Raw genomic sequence first — 19,005 nt, 5'->3', positions numbered from 1 at the left:
ATTTAAACAAACAACAACAAAAAAAAAAAAAAAACCAAAACAAAACCACAAAACAAAAAACCCCAACCAAACAAACCAGAAGCTACATTTCAAAAGACAAGTAAAACCTTTTTTTTTTAAACAAGTTGCTTTTTAAATTCCCAAGGGCACCTATGAAAGACTGCATAAGGCTACAGTTAGGTGCTTATTTGCAGAAGTGAAGAATTTAAAACTTGTATACTGCTGATTTTTTCTATCAGTTAAATTGACATCTTGCTCTTCCCTTTATATACATGCAAACAACTTGCAGCTTGTTGAGTCATTGTTCTGAAGCATCGCTACCAGGACATTAAACTGGTAAGTTCAGCAAGTCTCTAGGGGTTGTGAGCACTGCTCCTAGAACCAAACGTCAGATGATTTGTGGAGACAGACCTACATGCCTAACTGAAGTTTGTGAATTGAATACAATCATGAGAATCCCACCCTCTTCGAGAAAGCTAAACAGTGCCAAGCAGGAGGAAAAAAAATTAAAAAGGCATTTGTTTCCTTGTTTCTAAAATAACATTTGTTTTTTAATTTTAGGGGCAATAGTCACCTTGTTAAAAACCCCTAAGTGCTACAAATAGCTACTTATAATTCAAGTTAAAACACTGTTTTTCTATAACTTAATGGGCAAAAAATAACAGACATGGAATTCCTGCTGAACACTAGAAAATACTATTTATTGTGAGGAATTGTTAAACATCAGAACAGGCTGCCCAGAGAGCTTGTGGGGTCTTCATTCTTAGAGATATTCAAAACACCTCTGGACACCATCCTGGACAATCTGATTTAGCTGATCCTGTTTAAATAGGGACTTTGACTAAATATGTCAAGAGGTCCTTTCCAGCCTAGACAATTCTGTGCTTTGTGAGATTCTCTGTGGTACAGCTGAGAAGACCACGAATGTACTGCATGCATGCAAGAGCATATTAGTCCCATATGACCTATTTATTCCACATTCCAATCTTCTTGAAGACATTTTATCCCATAAAAGGAAACAGAAGGGACAAAAGGGGGAATTTCTATCAAAACCATAGCAAATACACATGCCTCCGTATCTCTGTTAGGTGTCCCAGTAGGGCGCATTTATGAGTTTCAGTCTTTTTCATTTATTGGAACTGCCTTTAAACTACTTTAAACTCCTGTCTAGAAATAATACCAATCCAAACCAAATGTACTGTAGCACTAAATATTTCTTTTGTCATAAGCAAGTAGTTTTTCCTTTTTTTTAGGATAGCAAAACTTGGTACCAAATACATGTGCAACTACTGTATATGAAGTCTGATGATTATTTCACTTGATAACCAAAACCAATCCTTTGTAAGTAATATATGGATGCACTTTTAAAAAAAACTTTCCAATAAAACTCAAATAATACTTGAATTCAGTTGATAATATACAGAAATTTACTGTTATTTCAGATGCTGTAGACTATCTAAGCCATCTTCCTGGGGAGATGAGAAAGATGACATAGGACACAGAGGACATCCAGTCCCTTCTGCATCAGTATCTCAAGTGGTACTAGACATTCCTACTCTAGAGAGTAAGCTGAGCCCTGAATGACTCCAGACAAAGAACAAAAGAATTTATTTTCTTTAGCTTTCAGTGAGGGTATTTTCAAAGTTTTCCAACAGATAGTCATCAAACAAAAAAAAAAAAAATCCAAGCAATTTAAAGCATTTTGACTAAATTTCCAACAATCAAAAAAAATTTTTTTTGCTTTTAAATGCAATGCTTCTGATAATCAAATGTTAAGGCAACAAATTAATCACACTAAGAAGCCTTCTGGAAAGATAATTCTGCTAACTATGATGTCTGGGAAAGACACTGCTCCTAGAGGCCACAGTGGACATCTCTATCAAAACCACACTGCCAGATAGAGAAGAAAATCATAGCAAAAGGAAACCATGAATTACCAAAGGAACAACAGTGGCCTATTACTGTTACTACCATATCACAGAAAACAATTAATATTTTCCTGGATATGGTAGCAACAAAACTCTACAAGACAGCCCTGAAGCAATTTCTTCCTCCAAATCTCTTCTTCATGGATACTCGTAAGGCCAAAATAGTCCCTTCATTCCTAAAAATGTTATTAAAGTACTCCAAGAAGTCAAAGCTTTAACTAAAATTGAAGGATCCACAATCTTTTTAGCAGAGCATAGAGTTACCAAACTTGTATTACACAGGTTTGAGTAGGGGGGTTCACTTCAGTGTAGGCTGGTTTGGGATTGTTTGGTAGTGAAAGAGAACTTTCATCAAACAATTCATTTGAATAGATCTTACATTATCAATTGCTTTAACTGTGCACTTTATCTACAAGATCTCACATTAGCATTTTTAATTATTTAAAAGACATTAAATATTGCTGGTACCAGCAGGATCAGAGATTAACTTCTTAATAATCACTCTTGTTTGAGAGTAAAGCATTTGATTCCAGCTGCTATGAACTCTTAAACAAGCAAAAGCAACATTTGCTGACATAAAAGGGACAACCAACTCCACAAAAGAATGGTGATAAAATTAAACTACGTCCAACAAAACAATATTATTCTATACTACACACTTGGCAAAATTTTAAAAAGTTAACTTGCTCAGCAGAAATCTGAACTACTGTATTTTCCTATATTATTCTGACTTATATGCTGCATCAGAACACTTCCACATTACTTTTACTCCAGCTGCTTATTCATTAGTTTAGATTCCCAGCCTCTAACCCACATGGAAGCTATCTAGGTTGCTTTTACATTTGGACCACAGAAAATAATAACATTTAAATATATCACTGTTAATACACCTCTAGAAGAATCAATGGGACAGGGTCCTTAATATCAACTGAATTTCTACATCAAAATTAGACACAGAATTATTTAGGAAGGAAAATGCTAATTCAGTCTCTAACACTAGAGAATAGTTTTGTTGCAACCACACGCAAGCTGTGATCAGAAAATAAACACATTTTAAGGTACGAAATAACCAAAATAAACCAGTCATGGTGGTCTCCTTCCTTGTCACCAAATGTTTCTCCTGGAATAAAACTGTACCTGAAGCTCTCACCTTACAAAAAACGAATAAAGTTTATAGGGCTGAAGATTACTGAGAGAAGCTTGAAAACATAATCTAACCAGGCTTACAACTTCTACTGGGGAATGTCTGTATAAATGTGATTACTGATGTCTGGGAACTGACTTTTAGACTTTGAATGCTTGAGAATGGCAATGCTAAGATTAAAAGCCATTCAATGATATAAAAAGTAGAAGCTATTCATCAGTGTCTTGAGCTGGGAAGAGAGGCTTGCTGGCCCAAAAAATGCTGACTGGCATAAAGATGGCCTGAAGTACCCAGTCCTTCCCTCCAATGGCCGAGCCCAAGGATACTGGAGATACATCCAAGGACTAAAAGGATAATTAAATTGTGCTTTATTTCTTTTTACCAAATGGCACACAAGAAGCTGGATTTGAATCAGAGAATTTGCAGGGGACAGACTGCTCCTCACCTTGCCAAGGAACTGAGCCATTGCATTGTGCATGATCCAGCACTCTAAGCACACATTCACTGCTTCTTTTCCATCTTTGGACAGTAAGATGCCTAATGCAGCCAAGAATTACAGGACTACTTCGGCCAGGTTTATTCATTTACCTTAGTTATTCAACACTTAGTCACCCCCCAGAAACAATCAGGAGACAACTGATCTCCAATAAGTAAATAAATAGATAAATAAATAAAGTCTGAAAGATCTCTCCCCACCTTGCAAGCATTTTAACATGTTGCTCTGACAGTGTTGCCAGTCACTGAGCATACAGAAGCTCTTGCATCACCACTAGGACTGGCTTCAGCACTAGCTTGCTCTCAGACTAACTCTTGGTTATATTTGAAAAACAGATGCAAGTTTTTACCTCTGTATTTGCACCAATTTCAAGATAACTAAATAAAGGGTCTTGCCACCTATTTTCAGGAGAGAAAGAGCACAATCTGCACACTAACTAGAACTAAAAGCTTTTATGAAATTCCTTCAGTAAGTGCTACTGGCAACACAAACCTTCTCAAAGATGAATCAAAAAGTCTGATGCAGCAATACTATTAGGACTCAAAAGTTTCCCCAACTTATTACCATGTGAGTGTGGTCCTTGAAGTCTATTTCTCACAAAGAGAAAGAATAAAATTTCTGAATCTGGACAGGAGTTTACTGACCTGCAGTTCCCAAAGAATCGCCACCTCACCTGTATTCAACATAGCCCAATATAGAGACCTGCAGACATACAAGTAATTTCTCAACACACTACTCACATAAAATACTACGCCACAAAAAATGCTCCTACATATTTTGCTAATTTTTTCAGAGCTTAGTGGGTATCTCTACACAGCACAGTCAACTTCTATGCCCTAATGTAGAAGGTTTCATCTCATCTCTTCTGTAAAACATATTTGTTTTTCCTACCATCACAGTCACAAAGACATTTGAACCAATAATACAATTTTCCTGCCTACTTGGCTCCAGTTGAACCCTACAACCTGAGATTCTCTGTGAAGACCCTAAGACAGCTGAAGATACATTTCCATTCCACACAGGAAATAACTAAGAAAAAGATTCAGCCTTAGCCATGATTTTATTTCATCAGCACCATTACAAGTCTGAGTCCAGTCTATCTTTTAAGGCTAGAGATTCTTTGGTATATTGCTATGGTTGCATGAAAACCACAAAAAAAAAATTGCAAAAAAAGTCAATATGAGTTATCAGCTACTAAGATACTCGAACATTATTCAATCACAAAAATTATGTGTTAACGGAATATTGATTTTGAGGTTTGTTACCATTTAAATACTTTAAAAAAACCCATAAATCTATCCTTCAACTACCCAACTGGAAATGCCCTATTGCCTACCTATCTCATCATAGTGTAACATTAGACTCAAAAAATCCTAAGAAAACAAAATAATAAGGAAAATAACTTCTTTGTAGTAGGTAATAATCTCATTAAGTACTAAAAGAAGAGCTTTCCTTGTGGGAAAAGGTTTGTTACGGGATTTTTGAAAGAACTCTTTTCCTTTAGCTAACTACAGCATACTAAGTGACTGTAATATTGTTAACACTCAGAAACAGGGAGCAAATGTTCTTGGAAATATCTTGGGGAGATACAAAAGACTCACAGCAGTATTGAATGCAGTGAAGATCTTCACCCTTCTCTGAGGCTGGAGTTGGTTAAAATCATTTGCCCTTCTTTTCTTTAGATTTTCTAAAGACTGAAAACAGGATAACATGAAATGAAATGTTACTGAAATTTATCCCAGGTTCACAAACAATGTTTTTCAGTGTTTGAAAATTACTTGTTTCTTTTGTTCACAGTCTCTTCTGCCTCTGCAAAGCACGAATAACAGCCCATCTTTTATTTGTTTTCAGTTTCTCACAGAACCAGTTTGTTATGACGGCTCTCTCCTACACAAAAGCTGGTCAGGGCTTCCAAACACCCTTCTGTTTATTTATGGCAAGCTGCAGTGTAAACATTTGCTTACTACAAATCAGTGCCAGAAATTGCTAAATAAACCCACTGTTTTAACACCTTTTACCCCCGACTATATGAAAGAAAACTAAACACTTACAGTCCACATGCCTTTCTCTAGTCTGCATATATTCATCACACGTCAAAGCAACTTTCTCTTCTTTCATGATAGAATGGGTACAAGCTCAGCTTCCATACTTCCTTCTTTTGACCTGGTTTAAGAGTGTAAGAGAGACTTCTGTGGGGCTGCTTTATAATTTTTAGGGGGAGTTTTTTCTTTTTTTCCTTAAAGCTCTAAGAGACATGCTGGTGATCCAGTCCCCAGCACCCTTCCACAAATAGTGATGCCAGCAAAGCACATGAGCAACAAGCTGCAGCAGGAGGGCAGAGGGATCAGGAGTACCTCAAACCAGTACAGCACAGAGTATCTTGTATCAAAACAAGATGCATAAGGTGTCATAAGCCCATTAGATGGAATTTTCTGATAAATTCTGGTTCTTCTGACAGTTTTCAAATGTGCATAACAGAGATAAAGAGATGGAAAATAAACTTAGTCGACAACAGATAGAGGGGCTTTTTTTCCCCTTCAAATAGAAGGTTCTAAATTTACAGCTCAAGATTTTCTTCAACCATTCCCTAGCCCTCTGTAGTCCGAGACACAACTTTACTTGGAGAAAAAATTGCTCTCTCAAGAAAAATAACTAAAATTAAGATATTAAATATTTTTTAATCTCTGGTCTTTAATTAGGAGCAGAAATTGAATTATAAAAGAATGGACAAGTGTTTAGACTTCTGTGCCTTCTCCAGGTCTAAGCAAAAGAAACACTTTCTGTTCACACTTTTTTCTTTCCTCCCACAGACTATATCAACTAGCTCAGAGAAAAAACAAACAAAACAAAAAATAACAATAACAAAGTCACAAAACCCCAAACAAACAGCAGAACCCCACCATTCCCTCTTCTATCTTTAGATCCCTGTAGTTATAGTACCACTTTAGTACCACTTTTTCTTTTTTTTTTTTTTTTTTCCCCCTCTCCTTTTAGGTGTTAAGGGCTTGATCTGGTTTGCTATGGGCTACTAAGTGAACACACAGTAATCTCCCTCACCACCAGGGCAAAAGAATAAACATATCAGGAACTAAAGACACAGCCTATGAAAACTCACTCCTTGGGTTTCCCGCAACAATTTTCAACACTCAAAGTACACAGGCCAGTGACAGGACAAAATGTAGAAATATAATGTGTAATTCACAGAATAAACCTATGCCACTGAAGATGCTTTGACTCCTCTCCCCCTGTATGCCCCATGCTCTGCCACATATTGTTGCCCCAGCGCACAGGTGACACTTGTGTTGCCCCTGGTGTCATGGTACAAGCCCAAACTGACATCCCACAACAGTGCCTGCAACCAGACAAAATGCAGGCACTTGCTCTACTCCTCCAGCTCTGCTATATGTGCAAAGGGAGGTGGAAGGCTGGAGGTATTTACGTCTTAAACTGCTACAAATTACAATTGACAAGGTTCTGCTACTAGAGCCTTAACTCTCTTCACCTACCCAGCAACACCACTAAAAATCAATGCAAGTCCATAGTGCAAGAGTTAGTTCTAATTAGCAAAGACAGTAAATTCAAACAGCCTGTCTTAGCACCTTTCCAGCCTTCAAGGTAGAGTTGCACTGTGGTGGATTGGGAAGCCTGGGGAAATGTGAACAGCTGCAAGGAATATAAACTCCACTAATTTTGTGTATGACTTGTTCTCATCTGCTGTCATTTACATCCAAAGATGTGAAGCATGGAATCTGATGCCATTGTGTGTGATGGATTCAATCAAAAGGTCTTAAAGAAATTGAATAAATCTAATAAAAAGGAAAAAAACCACCCAAACAAACAAACAAAGGGCATAATTCAAACTGAATAGATACTTGAGGACCCAGTCACACTGTTCCAGGAGAACTTCCTCCTTTATTAGGTAGTCAGCCCTGGCAACCAAAATATTTTGGAGTTTGACTTGCTCTCTAATGCTCAATTCCTACTTCTGTTTCATCTCCATTCATAGTTATCCTCCCTAAGTAAGCGAGCAAAGCACATCTAGTTCTTCGATTTACATTTCAGCAACATCTAAGTTTCTGCAATTCTGTGAGTGTGTTTGGCGGATGGAGCCATACACATGAAATGCAAATGGACAAGACTTGACTTGAATTGCCATCATTCAATTTCCTACACACTTTCCCTACAAGCATTTCCCTACACTTTCCCTACTTTTCCTTTTGCATTTAAATGCAAAAGTCACCATAGACTACAAGAAATGCCCAGTGTACTTTAATGTAACCTCAGTGAGGCTGGGGAGCCCAGCACAGCAGGGGCATGGCACACTCTCCAGTGCACTCCACAGTGCTGATGCACTAAGGCCCTGCCAGAAAGGAGTTCTGCTCCCTTCCTGTTTATTTGTCTGAGTTTTCTACAGAAACAGAAAAAGTGAAAAAAAGGAAGTTCAGCTAAGGAATACACCAAACTCACAAAACAGGTACTTTTATCCCCACAAGAAGGCAGCACATCAGTTCAGCTGTGCTCTTGAGACCTCTATTTTGATCTCCACAGATCACTGAAGTCAAAGTCCCAGTTCTGTTCTGAAAACATCACCTCAGTTCTTTCTTTTTGTTGTTGTTTTATGCAACTAAAATATAGGTCAGCAACTGAAAGGGGGCTTTCAAAACTAACAGAGAAAAGGCAAAAACCACAGAAGATGTATCCCCTCCAAAAGAGAACCTTCTTCTTATTGCTTTAAAGACATAATTTTAAAATCTGTATTAGATCAGGAAAAAAACTATTATTAAAGACACTGTCTTATAAATGTAGTTGTTGGAGAAAAAAGCATTAGGACAAATTTTAGAAAACTTCAAAAATAAGCCTGGAAAATATACATTCCACATTTCCTGATGACATTTCTTCAACCACAGGTTTTTATCAGTTTTGTCTTGATAGGCCAGGCAGAGGTACAGTTTAGCTTACAAAGGGCAGCAGGCCTTTTACTTTATTTGACCTGAAGTGAAACCTGATGGAAAACGTTTCAGACATAATAAGGCCATAAGCTTGCTCACATCTTCTTCAAAATGTGTTATTAATCTAAGCAATGCTGTTTTCACTTCAGCAATCACTTTAAGAAAACAAACAAAACATACAGGATGGAAATCAAGCCTTAACAACAGTGCAGAAATGGACCTCAATAACTCTGAGATAGGATACCTTCAAAACAAAACTCCCCTGTAATCCAAATTAGTGATGCTGAGAATTTTTTCCAACAGGTTTCTTACTGAAGACTAGAATGAAAGGTTATTCTGGAGGCATAAGGGGTTAAAAAAATTGAAGAGTTTAGACAACTGAGAGGAAAAATCCACAATCTTGAGATCCATCCTAAACAATCACAGCACTCGGAAAAAACACAAAAGTAAATTAGGCTCCGACATTACAACATCTATACTGTCAAAAATCACCAAATATCATTTCTGTCAGGAAAAACAAAGACAGATGGCTGTAGAAAAAGACACTCTTCAGAACAACCTTAACTTTCACGTACTGACAAATCAAAATATTTACAATATTTATCCCCCTACAGAGCTCATTCTCTACAATTACAGCTCTTCTAAACTGCCACAGCATATTGCTACGGAGATTTTGGCAGAACAAATCCCTAATTTACATAACTGTTGAGAGTAGTCACCTAACTTTGTGGGAAAAAAACCCCATACATTCTCAAATATTATTGATGTTCTGAAGCCTCTGATTTATTTTACTCATAATTGTTTACATATTTCATTGCTTTCTCATCACAAGGAAATACACAACTGTCAATAGCAAGGTCGATAGCTTCCAACTGGCATGAGTGTGACTGGAATTTGCACAGCATTCACTACTGGAGTGTCACTTTCTGAAACAGCATCTTTCTTGTCTCAAGCCGAAGGAGAGCTGTAATTCGAAGACCTAGCAGTGTTTGTAGGTGCATCAGGACCCCTTGTTACTGCCCCAGTTCCCACAAGCTACCTGCCCTGAGTGACCCCACTGCCACTAACAGCAAGGAGCACAAAAGGTCTCCTAATTCAGGCACCTTGTCTGTGAAAACTCCTACCCCAGAAAGGAAGACAAACATTGCAGGGCCCCAGCAAGCCCAGGAATGGACTTCAGTGTTGAATCTTAGCTTAGTCCAAATTTTTTCATAGTTAAAAGTGCAATTAAAACACATGCCTGATAAATCTTAACAGAACATTTTTCTAGAATCCAGAACACAGACTAGCAGATACTCAGAACCTGCTGCAGCTCCTTTCTGGCTTACATTAGACATTTCCCATTCTATAAAGGTCAGGCAGATTCAGGGTGCCTGGTCCACATAGGAACACCCAGAATCAGGAGTTTCAAAGCTCTTCTGGTCTCCCAGTTTAAACTGTCAAACTCCAAACTTCATTTTCTTCTCTTGAAGCTACCTCCCAAACCGGCCACTAGTCCCCGAAATTTCTTCAGGCTTAGAAGGAATGCACCTCGAAAAATGGTCTCCTTAGAATGTTTCCTCTCAATTTGAAGGTTCCAACTGTTCAAAGCCCAAAATTCAGTCAGAGGTATAACCCACACATGAGACAAAATTAAAAAAAAAAAAAAAATTAAAAAATTTACAAGACCTTGTGAAGGGTTTCTACTCTTTACTTATTTTCAGTAATCAGAATTTGGTCCTAAAATTTCAAAAATCTCTTGGGAATAAAAGCAGCCAATCTACAAGCACACAGTCATGCAATATAATATGCACATAGAATGCCAGAGCAGCAGACCTCATTTTATTTCATAAGCAATCAAAAAGCCATCACAGTCAGAACACAAAGAAGTGAGGGTTTAGAAATCACTGTGTCAAGGATCCTGTCTGTCACTACTAAGTGTAAGCATCAGATAATTCAAGAAATTTATGGGGATATACTACTTCTACCAGTTAGTAATATGAGGGTGGTTTGGGGCTTTTTGGATGTGGAGAATAAACTGTGAAAAAATTTAAAATTAGGTTTCTAAAAATTCAGTAATTTCTCAGGCAAACCTTATAATTTTTAGCCTTTTGGCTAAAATTTGTTCCTCTATCTCCAAAGAAGAGAGATAGAAAAAAATCAAACATAAGACTCTCTGCACTTCCTGCAATCAGAGTAGTCAGAGTAATTGAAGTCCTAAGAGCAGAGAACACTGGCAAGTATCATATGAAAGTCTTAGATAGATGAGAAATATGAAGGATAACTTTTTTCAATAAAAGAATTAAAATGAGACAAATATGTGGTTGCTGTAGGTAAGTATAATTACACTGCGTGATATTTTTGTTTTGCTAGTTTTTCTCAATAACTGTCATCTGTTCTCACACAAGTGATTAAATTAATTTCATTTTTCACTTAATCCAATTCCCACATCTAGTACAATTTATAATCATCATTCCACATGCTAGTGTGCCATTAAATTATCGTCATTCTTGACCATTAAGCACATCATATTCCAGTCAGCAGAAATGATCAAAAACACCATAGCAGTGCCATGGATTTCTTATTAAATACATTCATTTTTGCTGCTTTGTAGAAGCTGATCATCAGTGTCAGAAGCTGTTACACCAATTTCTGAGTTTTCAGGCAAAATAAAGATATTCTGAATCCAAAACAGACAACAAAAAAGTCTTTTTTTTTTTAACAAACACAGCATTTTCTCTGTTCAAATTGCACTTTACTCTGTAAGTGCCCACTGAAGAAATGACCCCATGCCAGCATAAATTTCCATCTGCTACTGATCTTCTAACCATACTTCTCCTTACTGTAAAATCAGAAGTTACTGCTCCCCTTAATAAAAAGAAAGGAAAAAAAACCAAAAACACATCTCCCTTGATGCTACTCAAATTTCTTTGTATGTTCAAATTCAAATCCTGGGTGAAATTCACTTACACAATTGGTAATACACAGACTTTTCAACAGAAGTTGCCATCTTAAACACAGCTGTTCACATCCTGTTTTAAAGAGAAGACAAGACTGAAGAAGGATTACAACTCCACTAGAAGATCAGTAGGAATCTCATATTTCTTGTTCAAGGCAAGATTCTACACTATTTGTTCAGAGTCAGCTTGAAGCACAGTCACTTCCAAGCTCACTTTCATAAAAATATATCCATAAATTAAGTTTCTGTATGGTCATCTTTACTTTTAAAATATTCCATTGTATTCTGACAGTAAAAACAGTGGTTAATCTCATCTTGTGAGTGGTTCGTGCTGAGCTACAAAGTGTTAATCAAAGAATGCTTCAATTTCCATTTTAAAATTCCCTAACAGCATTTTCTCCTGTTTGGAATTGAATGAAAGATATACCTGCCAATCTAACTGGACCATTTTCAATGAAACCCCAAGGCAACTTCTTTCCCTCTTGACATGTTAGGACTACAATCTTTGCCCCATCTGCCAATTCAATAGCTGCCCAAATGTACATTTTGTCCATGCATGCCTATACAGGAATTAACAGGGTCTTTCGTTGCTTGTATGTACAGTATAACACAGTATTTTTATAAACACTGCAGACACCTAAAAAAGTTAAAATTTTGTGCTTAACAGATGTTAATTGGTACAACTGTATTATTTTTAGTGTCCTACTAATCAAGAGCTTATTATTCTCTAACAGTTTCTGAGAATACTCATACCTAGCATAGTACTTTGTACATAATAACTGTAAATTGCTTAACAGATGCTGTCAAATTATTCACAGTCTGAAAAACAGGCAAAAGATTACAGGAGTTTTTCTGGAGTACTTTCTAAGTAAAGAAAAAAAATTCTCTGTAATCATCTGTAAACTTGAATAATACAAGGAGATGTGACTGAGTAGCTAGATATGGGTGGCCTTTTAAGCATCTGTGGTAACTGACTTATTCAGCACATCACTGGATTTCTGTAGGATCCATTTAAACAAGAAATATGGTTTTCAGATAAAAACTCTGAAGAATTGAACATGCCTCAGTGGTCTTGCTCCTGCCAACTGCTTTATGGAGGCAGATCCCAGAATCAACAGGAATTGGCAGGGCTCCAGTAATCCTTTACCCTGTGTGCTACAGTTAACAGGATTGTGGCCTTTGGGTCTGCTCCTAGTCTTTTCACGACTGAACAAATGCTGCCATGAACATTTACTCAAACAAGTCTAACCCCAGCTTTCTTTTGAAACGTTTTTAAGAGATTTTCCTAGCCCTACAAAATTGGAAAAATTAATGACACGCTTTAAAAACTATAGTCACACGATTCGCTATGATCAACATCAGCAGTTGATTTCCCCGTGGTAAGACTTAAACCTTAATTCCATTTCTTTCCCATTTTATTGTGGTCTCTGGTGCCAAGCACGCTGCTTCCCAGTGTTCGGTGTGACAGCTATGGATCAGCTATCACTCCAACCCCGCCAGAGCCCGCTCAGACGAACCGGGCTCGCTCCACGGGCGGAATCCACCCCACACCGATGGCCTGGGAGAGCGGCAGCAATGAGCTGAGCAATCTGCAACCTGCGGCATCGCGGCGACCCGCGCTTCTTCGGCAGAATTGCCCCAGATATACCGAACTGGAAAATTCCTGCTAGGAACCAAATCTTTCCCCACCATCAGCTGCAACCACCTGTGCAGCACCTTTTCAATTGCGAGGGCTGCAGATCCAGCAATCAGGGTGCCTGGATCATTTGCAGCTGTGAGCTCCCGCGTATTTAAACGCCGGAGAGGCTCAAGAGCTTGATTTTGTCAGTCAAACGAGTAGCTTCAAGTGCCGGTACGCGAGAGCGCAGCTCGCACGAAGTACCGAGCCGCCCAGCAGCGCCCGTGTCGCGGCGGCAGAGCCATGTTTCACGGAGCCGCCGCCGGCCGAGCACCTGCAGCCCGTCCCCGCACAACCCCGCGGGGAGCGGCACTCACGGCGTCCCGGAGCCACCCCGGGCTCGGGCTCATCCTCCCCCCACCGCCGCTCCCCGCCGCCTCCTACGCGGAGCCCAGGGCCGGCGGGAGCGCCGCTCGCTGCCCGGTGCGCTCCGGCGGCTGGAGCTGCCGCTTGACCCGTCTCCCTGGCAACGGGGACACTCGCCCTCGCCGCCCCCTCTTCCCCATCAGAGCCCCCTTCCCCAGCGCAGCGGTGCTGAGCGGCCGGGGCCGCAGGGCACGACCGGCGGCCGCCCCCCGCCCCGGTCCCGGTTAGGTAACAGGGGCGGCGAGGCGCCGCCTCGGGCCCGGCCGCTCGCTCACCTCGGGCAGGTGCCGGGGCCGCGCACGGCGGTGGCGGCGCCGCCTCTCCGCCCCGCTCCGCTCCGCTGCGACGGCAGCGGGGGGACGAGCTGCGGGCAAGCAGCTCCCGCGCCGCAGAGCCGCCGTCCCGGCTGTGCCGCTCCGATGCCCGAGCAGGAGGAGCTTCCCCGCCCCGCCCAGTGCGCAGCGGCGGCCCGGGAGGGCCGCACCTGCCGGAGGAGGAGGAGGAGGAGGAGGCGGCGGTGTGTCGGCCGCTCCCGGGGCGGTGGAGGCCGCGGTGCCCCCGGGAGGCGAGGGCCGCCGCGCTGCTCACCCGCCGGGGCCACGGCCCTGCGGGAGCGCCGGAGGGAAAAGGCCTGGCTGAGTGAGCCCTTTAAGTAGCGCTAAGTTTGTAGGAAGAGCACCTGCGAGGCGGGATAACCATAGGGACGACGGGGTCAGGAGGGCTGTCAGGGAGGCATTTGGGAAGGAGGGTTTTAAGAACAGGAGGTACGGCTGGAAAGGATGAAGTCTCTGTAGGGTCAGAACCAGAGCACTATATCCTAGGATATTAAGGCATCACTGCTTTATTGTCCTGTTATGGCGTTTAATGTGACTTTTAAAAAAATCTTACGTGCAGAAGTGATGATGAACATCCATCTGAGATACAAGTGCTGTGCCATCGTGTATTTTTCCAAATGACGTCTTTGCAGGGACACAGGACCCAGCTCTGCAGTGAGGCTCAGTAACAATGCTGTTCTTTCAGCCTCACCTCATGAAACTGACGGCCAGTGAGAACTTTCCTTCCTGCACCATCTAACTAATCCCATGGTTATGAAGAACATTCAGGAAAATTAAAAAATAAATTGAATTATTAGCGATCCATTCATAATCAGCAAAACTGGAATGTGCTTTAATATATAGGAGAAAATACAATTTTGAGAATTGCACAGAGCACCTCTACTTTTGAGCAGTTTTCGTCTTGCTGCTGGATTTTCTTAGGAGTTTAGTTTCTGTTTTCTGATCTGTGAAGTTAATAGAAAAACAGCAGATCCCAAAAATCTCTGCCTCCATCTCCAACGTACCTCCATATTGAATTTTGCATATATGTTCCATCAGAGGAGTTCGAGTCTTTTTCAGATGACAATTCCTTAAGACACTTTCACAGCATGTGGGCCTTCAGTTAAGCTTACTGACAGAAGAGTTGTTCTGTTCTAAGGTGTTTGTGAAAGGTATCTAGAAATACCCCAATTCCTCATCTGCAGAGCAGACAGTAACATCTGGAAAGTTAGTTCAGAAAGTGCACCAGATGCAGTACATGGAGTGTTTTGGCTAGTAATGCAAAGCTTCCCCAAGTCAAGGGTCAAGCAGCTTGGTGCTGGTGCAGTGCAATACCAGGCAGAGGCCCATTTTAGTTACAAAACAGAGGCATAAAGACAAGGCCAGTGCTTCATTAGAACCAGTTAGTTCATGCACAACACAAAACTGTTATGGCTACAACAGCTTTCCTTGATTGCATCCAAGTGGGTTTTGAATGTCTCCAGAGAGGGATACCTCCCTAGGCGGCCTCTTACAGGGCTCTGCCACTTTCAATGTAAAGTTCTTCCTCTTGTTGAGGTAGAACTTCTTGTGTTTTGGTTTATGGTCACTGCTCCTTGTCCTGTTGCTGGACACCCCTGAAAGGAGTCTGGCAATACATCATATTAAATATTAAAAAGAGTCACAGAGATTGACAATTATTTTTATTCTTCTTTTTTGGTAAAATTCTCTATTCTGGAAATATATAATGAAGAGCTTTTTTATCTTACTCCTATTCCTAGCTCTAGAGAAAGACTGCAGTTGTTTGATGATCCCATACACAAGATACGTGTAAATGTGAAAGGCTCCAAAGAAATACCCGAACACAACAAAAATGAAGCCTACCAGATCTTGGAAAAAGGTGCAGCAAAAAACAACTATTGCAGTTACTTACATGAATACATATTCCAGTTGATCCAGTTTTTTCCTTTACCATTTGTATGAAAGTAACTCGAGCAGATGAACATGAGCTTGTAAGAACTGGGAATATAAACTTGCATGAGGTAAAAACACTTCAGTTTGGGGCAGCTGATAAAAGAGTTTATGAAGCTGGAAATACCAAGTGATCTATCCTGAACCATGAAAGAGTTATTGTTGCTCTTGTGGAAGAAGACACAGAAGACATCCTGGGAGGATCTTTCAAGACTCTAAGAGAACAAAAAGGACATCAGTAATAGCCAGAATTTCTCCCACATCTATAAATCCCAAGGTAAAACAGAGTACAGTGGAGTATGCTCACAAAGAACGTGATGAAACCTTAAGTTAACCAGCAGCTGCCAAAAGGAGCTGTTATAGAGGAAGATACTGAAGAGATTAAGCACCTGAAAGGAGACCTCACTGCTGCACAAGAGTAATATGGAATCTATATTTTCATTGAAAATTCATGTAGCCCTTAAAGGAAAAATGACAATTTGGGAAGAACAAGTTACAGAGGATATTGAGATAATGAGCACCATGGAAAAAGTAGTGAAAACAATCACTAAACTATTCACAATTAATAAAAGCAATGAAACAATGAAAACAGATCTGCAATTCAAGGAAAAATAACTGAAATGAAGCACAGACAGATCTGCAAGAAACCAAGATTTCTCTATCTGAGAAGGAATGTATGGTTTCAGTTCTGAATACACAAAAACTTCATGACACAGCTAGCCATTTGGTCAGTACTGTTAATATAAATCATGTTTTGCTTACAAAACTGTATCATAAGAGAGCTGTTGATTAAGACAGTGCTATCATCCAAATAGATTTGCAGGAGAAATTCATGTTCTGGTCAATAAAGTACAAGATTCAGTTAGTGAGAACTATCTGAAGCAACAACGGATGTTGACATCTTATGTGTAATTTACAGGTGTCCTCCTATCTATCAGTTGTTCAGCAGATAATGTATTTGCATTAGTTGTATCAGAGTCTTTTACCTCCGTTAAAAAATCACTGACCTTTCTGAACTTTCTCAAGTGTCTGAAAATGTGTTACAAAGTGGGACTGTGCCATTTGCTAGTAAAGCTGAGCCATTCAAGTTGACTGAGAAGCAAATATCTGGATCAAGAGGAGCATTAAATATCTTGACAACAATGGTAGAAGTTGTCCTGCAACTAAACTGTTTGTTTCAGAATAACATAAGGAAATTTTCTGGTTGATGAGATCAAGGACCATAAAAAACAGTATCTTCTTCGGAGATCTTTGTCTTGCTCTGAAAACACTGCAGAAACAGCCAGTGGTGTTTTTTCTCAGATGCAAAGTACTGTGGGAATTTAAGAGAAGTGGAAATGGTAAAGCGTGCATACACAAAGAATGCAAATGAATTAGTGTCCTCACTTCAAAGCCAGCTGAACCTGTTGGCACAGGAGATGCAGCAGAACTCCAGCTTGTATACTGTCAAAAAATGCAAGTTTGATGACTATCATCACTGTAGGGCAAGAAAATGTTTATCTGGAAACTATTGACCAAGCCAAAAGTAAAACTTCTGCTTCAAAACAAATTTACTGCATCTCTGGATAATTTCTTTCAAACGCTCAAGGACATAAATGGTAGTTTATGGCCATATGTTTCATGGACATGAAAGAAGATGCTGGTGGAATCCCTAGTCTATTCTCAGCAACTTCTTAGCAATCTAAAAAATGCATTCAGGATACTGCTAAATTGAGGGAATTTAAAACTGCTCAGATAGTCAGCTTTATGGATCAGTAACATCCTTCTTCAGCAACAAGAAACAGCAGCTTCAGTGTTGGCAGTAGAGAACAGAAGGTTTATGATTGAGATCCATATTTTTTATTGGATATTTTGTTCTGCATTAAGATTTCAGTAGATGCAGTTTGGAACTACTGTACTGTAAGAATATATCCTACAATACATTTTATTGTATGCATATATGCATATCAAGAATACAGATAGTTGTGTTCAAAGATCCTTGACATACTGCTGCAACTAAAACAAACTACTTGCCAATTTTAAAAGCACTGGAATTCACCCATGAGAGCTACAAACCAATGGCCTATATTGACCTTAAAAAAGGAGAGAGTATGTCATGGTGCTGCCAGCTAGATCTAGGGTCCACATCCCTGCTGTCATTTAGAGGCCTGCCTGAATGACTACTAAAAAAAAGGTCTTCTTATTGATTTCCAGTTTGTGCTCACTAAAAGCCAGTCAATAAGTAAGAACTTATTCAATGAATGGAATTGTCCTATGGCAGTTGAAAGTTGGGAGCTAGACAGTAAGCAATTCTGTGTAACGGGGAGATGCAATGGATTTATGTATTATATACAACTTCTCTCAAGAGCAACAGTGAATTATGTCTTGCAGCATTTACTGTTAAAGAGACAGAAAAATTATCATTAAATAAAGACTTGTCAAGCTCTTTCATTCTCTCTCTCTCTCTCTAAAAGCTTATATTGCCACAAATATGCTCTCTTATATATTTTTTAGAAGACTGACTTCAGAGATTGGCATCAGTGTAATTTTTTTATCACTACAACATATGGCAGTCTTCCCTGCTGCCAAAACATGGCCATGTTTCAGCCTCAGGGTACAGCTGGCTTGAACTTAAAACTGAGACTGCTTTCAAACATAAATACAGAATTTTGTGTTACCCCTTCAGACTCTGTGAAGAAAAGTAAATATAAAATTCATGTTGCTGGAACCTCTGTGAACGCTATAGTACCTTGGGATTCCAGCTACCCTAGGAAGTATTTTTTCCTTCTAGTTTTTGGATAACATCTAAAATGATTAACAGTCACCGTGTCAGCATCATGTATCACTCAGCTATCTGTACTGAAAACTTTTGCAGTTCAGATTCCAGTATGGGTTCACAAGATTCTCATCTTATGGTGATTTATGATGAGTTTCCCACATAGCCACAAGTTACAGCAGTCTCTGATCATGTGCAATCAGTGTTTGTGTAAACCTTCTGTTCAGAGGTTTTTTACAATTCATCTGTACTTAACCCATCATTTCCTCTTACAGTGCTCTTCCTGATTTGCAAAGCTGAATGTAAACCTGCTGTACAGGTGGTGCATGTTATCTCAATGTTCTGAAAATTAGCCAGATAAACACAGGCATTTCCTAGTTACATCTGAAAGTATACCCAGCACCACTATTTTGATTAAAACCACAAAAACATCAAACACTACATTATGTTCTGAGCAGTTCTCTCAGCTAAACATTTTCTAGGTTAC

The 19,005-nt window shown here is 39.7% G+C and overlaps 1 protein-coding gene and 1 pseudogene across 5 annotated transcripts in view; one reads left to right on the top strand and one right to left on the bottom strand.

Annotated features, from left to right (window-relative positions):
- Positions 1-13,906, bottom strand: part of KLHL32 (kelch like family member 32) — a 123,384-nt gene extending 109,478 nt beyond the window's left edge. For 3 of the 5 annotated variants that reach the window (XM_038131501.1, XM_038131507.1, XM_038131508.1), the window contains exon 1: positions 13,775-13,895. The gene's annotated coding sequence lies outside the window, so the exon portion shown is untranslated. Of the gene's footprint in view, positions 1-5,169; positions 5,263-5,619; positions 6,488-13,774 lie in introns of those variants that run through there. The other 2 variants (XM_038131502.1, XM_038131503.1) reach the window with 2 other exon arrangements.
- On the top strand, positions 13,744-18,180 carry LOC119699107 (annotated as a pseudogene).
- Positions 18,181-19,005: the final 825 nt, after the last annotated feature.

This window comes from Motacilla alba, chromosome 3, assembly GCF_015832195.1.
Source record: "Motacilla alba alba isolate MOTALB_02 chromosome 3, Motacilla_alba_V1.0_pri, whole genome shotgun sequence".
Classification (NCBI taxonomy): Eukaryota; Metazoa; Chordata; class Aves; order Passeriformes; family Motacillidae; genus Motacilla; species Motacilla alba.
Note: the sequence above shows the minus strand (reverse complement) of the source record. Positions and strands in the feature narration are given on the sequence as shown.